Here is a 10,000-nt window from a genome sequence, read left to right on the forward strand (position 1 = left end):
AATTACATTTATTCTCTCTCCACGAATTCGACTTCATTCTGAAAATCTCCATCATTAGGACTCTCTCTCTCTCTCTCCTCCTTCGTTCCTACTTCCTCCGCAACCCAGACGAGGAGGAAGTCGGGTCCTTCCTCCTGCGGAGGAGGGGAGGAACCACCGTCCTTCCTTTTGTCTCCCCCTTCGGAGGTCCTCCCGGTCGGCAGCGTGGTCTTTGTCGTCGGTGGGTTGTTATTGGTGCCTGGGTGCAGGCGGGTAAGAGGGGAGGGGGGGGTTGGGGGGTAGGGGGGTAGGGGGGGGATGAGGGTGGTTGGAGAAAGTAGGGGGTAAGTATGTATATATGTCTTCTTTATCAATCACTATCAAATGTGAATGATCCATAAGACAGACAGACAGACAGTCAGGCAGAGATGTCTTCCATACAGCTTCGTAGTTTAGTCATACCATAAATTTCTCCTTTTTACTTTTCTCTACAAGAAAACTATTGTGCCGGCTTTGTCTGTTCGTCCGTCCGACCTCAGATCTAAAAACACTATTGATGCCAGAGGGCTGCAAATTGGTATCTTGATCATCCACCCAGCAATTATCAAACATGCCAAATTGCAAGCCTCTAGGCCCAGTAGTTTTTTATTCTATTTAAGGTTAAAGTCAGCCATGGATCGTGCATCCAGTAGTGTTTTCCGGAGGCCTTCGACGCACCGGCACTCTGCCGCATCTAGTGGGCAACTGAAGAGATGCCGGTCAGAGTTGATACTGATAGTTTTATAGAGCATTTATACGTTCTACAGGAAACTTCGTAGCATTTTTTTACGTCTTGTTATTCATACAATAACGACTAAGTAAATAAATATCTATAGTAAAGGGGAGAACAGATATATAGAAGAAAGACGCAAAAGCGAACTCAGTCCTATTCCGCACCAAAATAAACGGTCGACATCGAGAAATAAAAAAATATAATCTACGGAGGAAACACCTCCATGAAATATGGATCGAGCATCAAGGGAAGCCCGAGAGAGTCATATCATCTCCCGGAGTCTATTACGTCTCACTGCAGAAGTCTCCGATGACGCTTAGGAAATGACCAGTTATGAAATATGAAAGTCACCCCGCCCCCACTCCCCCCTCGATCTTTTACCTGCCTCCTGCCCGTAGCCTGATGTATTTTTATGATCTATTATACATGAGATGTATAATAGAAATGTATCCGTAGTACTGTAAACACTGCTGAACACTTCCCACCCCTACGCTCTCTCTCTCTCTCTCTCTCTCTCTCTCTCTCTCTCTCTCTCTGTAATATATATATATATATAAATATATAGATATTATATATATATATATAATATATATATATATATATATCTATAAAAGGAGCCCCATAAAAACCACCAAAATGTAGAGAGAAAAGTATATATTTCAGAGACTGCTGTCTCTCTTCAGGTATTTGAATGAGAAAAGTTTACAGAAAAGTGGTATTTATACCAAAGGAGGATCCGTCCACAAGTAAGCCAATTTAGGTCACCCCCCGCTGATAATTCTTTCCTTTAATCTTCTTAAGCGTTGGTTGAATGAAAACTTGGTCGACGATATCTGAGATCATCCCGCCTTTTGGAGATGTTCATTACCTGCTCTCTTGTTATTAAGGCCGATTCCATCATTTGATCCTTGTACCGGCAGTTGCTGCTATAAATTACACGTGACAAATTCCAGTTTATTCTATGGTTATGTTCATTTATATGTTGAAAAATAGCCGAGTTCTGTTGTCCATACCTAACTGACCGTTGTGTTGATAATCTCTGGGGAAGTGATTTACCGTAAATCCGTTGTAAGATTGTCACAGTTCTGGCATGGGATCTCATAGACCCCAGAGTCTTTGGGAGATATATAATATATATATATATATATATATATATATATATATATATATATTATAAATATATATATATATATATATAGATAGATATATTGCTCATATTTCACCCAACGAGTAACATTCCGGATTATGGAATATCGCAAGCTTTAATCCTCTCTACTTCATGGAAGGGAAATCGGATGGGGAAATTAAAAAAAGAAATAAGTAAAAACTAATAAAAAAGTGATTGGAATCGAGGATTATTTCCGACTGGTTTCGCCACAAAGTGAATCACTGGGAAAGCTGAATGCTATGCCTTCTTTGGTGATAAAGAAGGATTCTTCGATAATTAAAAATTAATTATTTGTTTATTAGATAATAATTACTAAATTGATAATTGGAGGTCCACAATAATATTCAGTAGTGGATTTTAAGTGATTCATAAAAGAGTTATTTTAAACCCTTACAGTCCACTACTGAATTATAATTGTGGACCTTTAATCAATTATCTTATTATAAAAAATAAACCTTCTTTGACGATAAGAAATAAACTATGAAGGTAAAAAAAAAGGACTTTTAGTCAATTTTCTTACTATACGAAAAAATGCTTCTTTGAAAATAAAAAAAATAAACTATGAAGGTAAGAAAATAAGTGTTTGATAACAAATCATCATTCACCGATGAAAAAATTATTGTTTGGAGGTAATAAAAAAATAATTTTAAAAATAAAAATCAATGCTTCAGTGATGAAAAATAGTTTGATGATATAAATAGAATTTATTCATGACTGAAATGAATTCGCTGATGAAATAATTATTTACACATATGCATATCATATCATTTATGTGTGTATGTGTTCGTGTGTGTTTGCGTTTAAGTGAACACATGTGCTGACGTAACTGTGTCTGTGTATGTTTGCGTATGATGAAAAAACTATTCACACATGTGCATATATATATATCGCATAAGTGTATGTGTACGTGTGCGTGTGTGTGTTTGAGTGAGCGCATCTGTTTACGTGTCTGCGTCTGTGTTTGCGTATGATGGGAAAAGTATTCACAGATATGCATATTATATATGTGTGTGTGTGTGTGTGAGCACATGTGTATGTTTGAGTGTGCATGCGTCATGCATAAATGAACTGCATAATATGTCCTCCCAAAACCCAACTGTCATTACGGTATTTTCCGTCGATTAAACAATCAATTTTTTTTTCTAAAGAATTCCGGAGCCAAATCGTCGATCCCATTTCCGCTAATGAAATTTATTCCGCTGTGACGTCATTCAGAGCGGAATATCCATTAAGAACTGAGCGCTCTCTATATATACAACACTGCCTATATCCTATAGACTATAAATTACGCTTTTGATCGACGCCCGCTGAATCGTGAAGATAATCTATGGGAAACTGAATTTGCTCCTTTCATATTTTGGCTCTGAAGATAATCTATGGGAAACTGAATTTGCTCCTTTCATATTTTGGCTCTCTCTCCTCTCTCTCTCTCTCTCTCTCTCTCTCTCTTCTCCCTCTCTCTCTCTCTCTCTCGTTTATTCCACGAATTTCCGCTTTCGAAAAATAAAAGACGCCATAAACTGGTGTTTTCATATCGTCTATTTTTCAATCGGATTTTTATTCGCTTTTTATATTTGTTTTTCCAATTTTCTATTTTTCTATAATTTTTTATTTTATTTGTTTTATTTTTTATTTTATTTTTTTCTTTAAGGCTTCGATCCGCTATTTCCAAAAATTCCACTTTGGGCAAAATAGCAAAAAGCCGACGTTTTCCGTAATCTTTTCCCAGTGGGATTAATCTTTTTGGGCATTTTACGAATTTTGGACGGTTTCCTCCGTAATCCATTTACCTTTATTATTGATTTTCTAAAATTTGCGGCACTGCGCTTTTTAGCGAATTCTGTAACTTGTGTTAAGCCTCGTCCACGCGGTCGAACTTTGCCCGACAGACTTTGTTTAATGTGACGTCAGAAGCGGAGAAACTGCGAGTAAGGTTCTTACTTTTCCCGATTTTGACGTCACATCGATGACGTCACATCGAACAAAGTCTGTCGGGCGAAGTTCGACCGTGTGGAAGGGGCTTTAAAGGTAGAATAACTTGCCCAGTGATCGAAAAGTGGAGGGAATTAGGGTATACCCGGTAAAATAATATTCAATTTGATTTCATTGTACGGATCCTTTGGCAATATGCACTAATGCAAATTGATCTGCGAGGATAAACAAAAACCAATCGTAGTGCCGTCAGTGCACCTCATTCGGTGCAACATAGGCATTACTCAAGATTCTATGCAGTGTCCCTTCCTTAGGCCCCTAGCTGCAACTACTTTGATTCCTCTTACTGTACCTCCTTTCAAATTCTCTTTCTTCCAACTTACTGTCCACCCTCTCCTAACAATTGTTTTATAGTGCAACTGCTTTGAGGTACAACCACTTTCATTCCTCTTACTGTACCTCCTTTCAAATTCACTTTCTTCCATCTTGCTGTCCACCCTCTCCTAACAATTGTTTCATAGTACAACTGTTCTGAGGTTTTCCTCCTGTAACACATATCAAACCTTTTACTGTCGATTTCCGTTTCAGCGCTGAATGACCTTAGTTGCCCCAGTGCTGGCATAATGCCAAAAAACTAAAAAATCAAATTAATTAAATCAAGTCGATGTAATATGGCTGTGAAAAAAGATTGAGAAGATTGAGAGTTTAAAATTGGAGAAAACCATCGACGTACTTGCTAAGTGGGGCTAAATTAGGACAAAAGAGGCTGTTTATACTTCTCTCACATGGTCGGTCAGTAAAGCTCGTTGAGTAGGCAAGGGTTATGGGAACAGTGTTTGCCCGTCGGGCCGTGCCCGCTAGTGTGGATGGGGCTGTGTGGGTATGAGGATAAAATGGAAGCAGAAAGCACTTTTTTTACTACTTGTTTGTTTGTATGGTGTTTTTAAGTTGCATGGAACCAGTGGTTATTCAGCAACGAGACCAACGGCTTTACGTGACTTCCGAACCACGTCGAGAGTGAACTTCTGTCACCAGAAATACACATCTCTCACACCTCAATAGAAGTCAGAATGCGCCTCTGTCATTACGAGAGATATTCAAGTAGAATACATTTCCGTTACGCTGGGGGTCTTTTATTGTAAATGAAAGTAGAAAAAACAAGGCGTGATCCGACCTCCAGTTTACTGGGGGCGCGTGCTAAAATCTACTGTCAAATATTAATGCATCACCAACGAAAACTAAAATAAACACGCTACATTTTATTAGAAATAATTTCTCTGTACTTTTCAACATGCACATTATTCATTTTTTATAAGTTCACTCTAATAAATAATTCATAAATATCCTATCCTAAGATTCCTGTATCTTTAACTCAACGCAAAACCACCTTTTTCAGACCATTTTAGACTTTCCTAGCCCCTAACAACAACAACAAAGTAGTTTGTAGGCTTACTTCCCGAGTAAGAATAAAATCAGTAAAGAACCATTTCTGTTGGCAATCTGAAAGTGGAGATGGGAGATGAAAGCGCTTATGAGACTTTTGCCGTGTACTGTACAGATTTCCACGGGGCATCATTCAAAGACCGTAGACATCCATTATTTCTTAAGTTATTATATCTAAACCATTCAGTGGGTTTCTGGTCAAGCTTCCATATTTCGATATAATGACCTAAGCTTCCAATATCTTGAGGCCTAATCATTATATCATTATGTTATAATACATTAACTGTAATCATAAATAAGTAGGATGCATTGTTACTCTTGGTAAATATATATTTTCTTCAACACTTAAGGAAAGCACTGTTAGATACCTTTTAACCAAACGAATAAACTTATCTATTGAGAAAACACACAGGCAGACAGACAGACTGACGAGTGCTATAAGAATCCCAACACTACAGTAAGACAGAACTATTAGTCTCCTTATACAGCTTAGATGAAGCGTTTGAATCTTAAAAAAAATAATAGTAATAATAAAAAAATCTTAAAATTTCTTGTTTTCAAAAGTAGTTTTAGCTCGAATCTTTAAAAAAAAAATTTAATCTTAGAATTTTTTGTTTCAAAGTAAATTTGCATTGTATTCTTGTGCATTGCTTAAACAAATATCTATCATTGATGACTGTCCAGAACAAAATACAAAAACCTGCATTGTCTCAAATAAAATGTCCTCACACTGATATTCAAAAAGGATATTTACACTCCTTTCCACGCCCTCCTTTCTATTTCCACCTTTCTATGCAAGTCTCTCCTCCCACACCCCTCCTTCTGTCCTCTTTAATTCCCTCATTTCACGGGAAAATAAAGTCAAAATGGTCCATCATGAAGAAGAAAGGGCACAACAGGGTGAAACGAGAAGAACGAAACGGCCCCGCGTCTCCTAATCTGCCGAGAAAACGCCCCCGTTGGATCCCAACGTCCGCGTAAAAACCCAAAAGAACAAAATGTAAACAACTTACGACTGTTGGAATAGTACCCTGGATGGCGGGAATAATCTTTCGGTGGAAAAAGAACGCAAATGATGTGAGAGTTAAAGGTGAGAGAGAGAGAGAGAGAGAGAGAGAGAGAGAGAGAGAGAGAGAACGTCTGTTTGCGAGTCGCTACGACTTGGGTGACTGACTCTGGTGTTTGTTGTCTGTACTAACGGAAAACAAGGGAGAAGCATACCTTGTTATGCGAACATACACAAACAAGCATTCGACAAGCCAGACAAGAGATGGATAGAGCTCTTTAAAAGAGAGAGAAGAGAGAGAGAGAGAGAGAGAGAGAGAGAGAGAGAGAGAAACTTTGATCCAGAGTTCTTGCTCGTTTATAATTTTCATTTCTTTATCTCTTCCGTGCCATAAATTTTGCAGAGTGGAAACCTGATTCATGACCTCTCATTTTGCTGTGTTTGGTTCGAAACAGGCAATTCTTGAAGAGTCATTTCTCTTACTTCCTCCCAAGTAACTTCTCTTCGAAATACACCTGAGTCTAATCAAATGCGTTAATTCAATATAGAAGATAAAAATTCATTTCCTTATTTCTTTTATTTACTACCATATTTAGTCTTGGTCGATTTCAGAATGGTAGTTGTTTTTAGATAATGGATCCCAGACGATGTATTTTTATATATAAATATACCAAGAATTTAGTTTCATATAGATATATTGTAGCTTTGGTTAAATAAAAACCGTTCAATGGCCTTATAGAGAGAGATATGATAAGGCTTTATAACCCGGGCTGTGCCAGGCATGCCAGGCTGTGTCGGGCTGTGCCGGGCCGCCAGAAATGCAATAATTAAAACATCATTTAAATGTGAATTTATGATATTTTAAAATTAAATCTCATATGGTATGAAATTTAAAGATGTAAGGTTTTATCTGCCGAAAGAGTTTATCTTTTGTGTTCAATCCTTTCGGAGATATCAGCATTTGCATGGCGTTAAGGCCGGGCTGGGTCGTGCCGGGCCACCAAAAGTGAGCCCGTTCGAGTAAGACTTCGCTTTGCTCGTAATCACTGTAAATATATACACCATTTGCCAGCCAAACTGAAACTCTATGTTGCTCTCATCTTCTGGAAATCAATTATATTAAAGGACTATTGGAATGACAAAAGTACTTTCGAGAAGAAACTGAGAGGAAATTAGAACAAGATTTTTTTTTTTTCGTCGGACAGAAAAATAGCTAGGTAAAAATCTTCCTTCCCTTAATTCGTCAAGTTTTTGTAGTAATATAGATCGAGAAACCTTCATCAAATTAAACTTCAGCCATCTTTTCTGACTCTGATGATATTAGACTGATATTTGACTTGATGAAATTACTGACGTCGCTTCTATTCTTTTCCGATAGTCTTTTTTTTCTTTTGCTTTTTTTTACCCTTTAACCAATCAATTGCTATTCTGTCCAATGAAACCATATTTCCTCCTCCTCCTACCTCCTTCCTCCTCCTCCTCCTCCTCCTCCTCCTCCTCCACTTCTTCCACCTTCTCCTCCTCCTCATCCACATCCTCTTCTCCTCCTCTTATTCCTTACCTCCTCATATCCTTTCTTCCTCCTCCTCCTACTCTCCCTCCTCCTCCTCTTCCTCCTCCTCCTCTTCTTCTCCTCCTTCCTCCTCCTCCTCGCCCTCCTCCTCCACTTCTTCCACCTTCTCCTCCTCCTCATCCACATCCTCTTCTTCCTCCTCTTACTCTTCCTTCCCCCCTCCTCCTCATCCACCTCCTCCTCCTCCTTCTCCTCCTCCTCTTCCTCTTCTTCTTTCTCCTCCTCCTCCTCCTTCTCCTCCCCTCTCTTCTCCTTCTCCTCCCTTTCCTCCTCTTCCTCTTCTTCTTCTCCTTCCTTCCTCCTCCATCCTCCCCTCCCCTTTATCCTCCTTCCACGGCCACCTAGTACCCTACCTTCCTCCTCCTCCTCTTCCTCCAACCCAGACCCCTACCTCCCCAAACCCCCCACCCCCTCCACATTCCATCCAAGTCCTTCTTGACAGATTACAAAAGGAAACCATTTTGGTTCCAGTCGGTACTAGGGAAGGTGACTGACAGCGGAGTATGTTACTGTGGGAACATCCTGACCACCCACTAAAACCCTGGTGTTGGGATAGAAGTCCAGTCCTGGCAAACGAAATAAATAAATCAATCAAATGACAAATAAATCGGAGAACCATTCTTGCTTGAACGCCCACCTATTCAATCATAAGCCATTGTAAAGTTATAGAATGAAGATTCCGTCAAAAGTGGCTCTATTCCCTCTTTTTAAAATACCCTTATTCAAATTCATTCCATAAAGTCTTTACATAGAGCTATCCGTCGCTAGAATTCCTCTGCGAAAAACTGATGTTATCAATTCACAAAACGATGAAGAGAGTTACTCTTTAAAACGAGGTTTCACTTCACGCCATGAAATTTGCAAATTGTAGATATCCATAATTTCTTCGAAAGGAAGTCCCACCATATTCCTGTTTTATACAAGAATATATGTAATATATATATATATATATATATATATATATATATATATATATATATTATATAATGAATAACTTGATCACGAAGTATATAAAACGTGATGATATGTATAAATAAAGGTTTTTGCCACGAAGGAAAAAAATGAAAAGCGAGATAGCCAAGCACTTTCGGTCTAGTGCTACCCTTTACTCAGCACAGTTGTGCCTGAGTAAAGGGTCGCACTAGACCGAAAGTGCTTGGCTTATCTCGCTTTTCATTTTTTCCTGCGTGGCAAAAACCTTTGTATATATATATATATATATATATATATATATATATATTATATATATATATATATATATATATATATATATATATTAACATTCAATATATGTTTATAGTTAAACAGTTTAAACCCAAAACATGATGGAATCAGTATTTTTCCTGCCTTCCATTCCATTTGATGAAGCAGACGGGTTCCTAAACCCACCTCTGTTGCGACTCCATTTTTAATAGACTGAATATTTCCCCAGCAGCTGAATCCATCCATACAGCAGACTGATGTCTAGACCCGCTGCTATTGCGACGCTAGTGTAATGTGTAAAATCAGTCAGACTCGTATACATCTTAACGAGGGCCGTTTTATGTGAATGGATCCACGTGAATAAAAAGTAAGGTTTTGACGTAAATGGGCCTACGCGAATGAAAAAACAAAAAAACAAAAAAACAAAACAAAAAAAGGACAACTAATATTCAAAATAAAAATGAAATAAAAAAGAAAGTACAGAACTCCTCCCATGGGGAGTAAAAAAAAAAAAAAAAAAAAAAAAAAAGAGAGAGAGAGACAAAAATGACACAATATTTTGTCTTCGAACACCCGAACCCGTGGACGCCATAACGAGGGAGTATTCGATCAGAGCAGATTGCAATGATGTTACCTCGATGTTGCATCATTTATATAATGCCTCTGCCATAACGGCCTTTGTGGCCCGTGCCATAAAGTATTATTGGACTCATTATTATCCTGAACTCACTGATCCGCAAGTTATTTGGTGGTATTTCTTTTATTTATATCTATATCTTTTTTATAAGAATGTTTTTGTTTTATTCGTTACATCTATATTATTTTTTCCTGTTTTTTCCAGGTGGTTTTGTCAATTCGAATGATTTTTGTTTCTTCGTGAATATCGATACTTTATGTCATATTCCATTGTTTTTTTTTTTCCAT

The sequence above is a fragment of the Macrobrachium nipponense genome, chromosome 23 (genome assembly GCF_015104395.2).
Source record: "Macrobrachium nipponense isolate FS-2020 chromosome 23, ASM1510439v2, whole genome shotgun sequence".
Lineage (NCBI taxonomy): Eukaryota > Metazoa > Arthropoda > Malacostraca > Decapoda > Palaemonidae > Macrobrachium > Macrobrachium nipponense.